Source organism: Solanum dulcamara, chromosome 8, assembly GCF_947179165.1.
Source record: "Solanum dulcamara chromosome 8, daSolDulc1.2, whole genome shotgun sequence".
Taxonomy (NCBI): Eukaryota; Viridiplantae; Streptophyta; class Magnoliopsida; order Solanales; family Solanaceae; genus Solanum; species Solanum dulcamara.
In genome coordinates, this window is record NC_077244.1 from 36979218 (window position 1) to 36980909 (window position 1692).

The window sequence follows — 1692 nt, forward strand, 5'->3', positions numbered from 1 at the left end:
GACTCGAGTACCAGGACTTGGACTAGATTGGGTACTAGTTATTGAGAATTCTGAGCACCCCATGGTTATATTAAGGTTTCTTACAAGGGCAACCTAAAGTATAGATGAGTTAACAAAAGGTGTAGACATAGTGCAGTTTGTTAAATTTGTTGGAACAGAATCATATGCGTATGACCAGTTGAAAATAAATAGAGGATGACATGGGTACACCCTAAAGGGGGGAAGTGGATAAGATAAATTCAAGCGTGAGAGGAAATCAACTGAAACTGTCACATGTTGATAAGATCGCTTAAATTTCAAGCGATATCCCATAATGGCACAAGTTAGAAAGAGCTCAAGGCCAATAATAAATAGATACAAGCCGTGGTATCTAAGATCGTGCGAAGAATCATGGGTGCCTACAAAAAGGGGTGAATACGATAAAAGAGTAGGACTGAGCAAACTAAGGGTCGTGAAAAGGGTAGTAGGGCCGTGTTTGAGTAAAGATTAAGATATGGAAACAACATCATTGGTCGCTGATATTAGGACGTACAAGTATAAAAGAGAATAGAAAATCTCCTATGGTAGGAAATGAGGAGACCAAGGAGTATATAAAGGAAGAGAAGAAAGAAGTAGGACAAAATAGCATTAGCACGAGCAAGTCCTAGTGTGAAGTCGATATATAAAGCAAGACGGGATGGGAGATGAAAAGACTGTGTTTACCTCATACCAGTGTTATAAGAGTAGTTGTACAACCTGCGAATAGTTATATACAGCATAACACCAAGCAGAGGAGTACCTAATGAAAAAGAGTTATGATATTTTGGAGATGTTACCGAGGAATATGAAGAGAAGTTAAATTAAATGGCCAAAAAAGACACAGTCATGGTTGAATTAAAGATCTACCCCGATACCGGTTGTAAGAGAGAAGAAGAGAGGGCTAGTAAAAATATGAAGACTAGCGAAAAGATTCTAAGGTAAATCTTGGGCTAAGATGAGTGCCTTCACACATTATTGCGAGCATGGCAATGGAACGTGACACGAGGACTTCCTAGGGGGGTCACCCATCCTAGTACTACTCTCACCCAAGCACGTTTAACTTTGGAATTCTGGTGGGATCTGGTGCGTTAGTTCTACTATGATCTCACGATATGGGAGAATCAGAACTAGCGGCGAAGCAATGACACAGGATTATGTACCTAGAGTGTTATAAGTTACGATAAGGGAATTGTAAAAGAGGTTAAGCAAAACAAGCAGGATTAGCCGATTACTAACAGATGGCGCACTTGTATGCCACAATTCTTCAACATAATACCAGTTAATGATAAGGCAAACCACAGAACGGTTATACAAGTCATTGTGTGAGAGGACTTCAGCACAACTTAGTAACCATCTCTAATGGGCAAAAAGCAAAACCCAAAAGGTGAGGGTACCTGTTGATGTCATCTAAACAAGGTAAGAAGTAATATACGAGGTTGAAGATTCCATAATACGACCTTGGCTACAAGACTCACTTTGCACTCCCTGGACAAATAATTCTATATGGAATGTTATCCGCAGATTAACAATATCAGCCCATGTTCCTTCAATCAAGGACTACCTTTCCAATCGATATTGTGTAAAATTATAGGTCAAGAGGTGGTTAGACTTTACAGAGTTCCTATATCTATTGTCTCAGATGAAGGAGCCCGAGTTATAGTTAACTAGTAAAGA

At 39.5% G+C, this 1692-nt stretch overlaps 1 pseudogene; it reads right to left on the reverse strand.

Moving 5' to 3' along the window:
- Positions 1-1009: 1009 nt before the first annotated feature.
- LOC129901790 (5S ribosomal RNA) lies at positions 1010-1129 on the reverse strand (annotated as a pseudogene).
- Between the last annotated feature and the right edge of the window lie 563 nt (positions 1130-1692).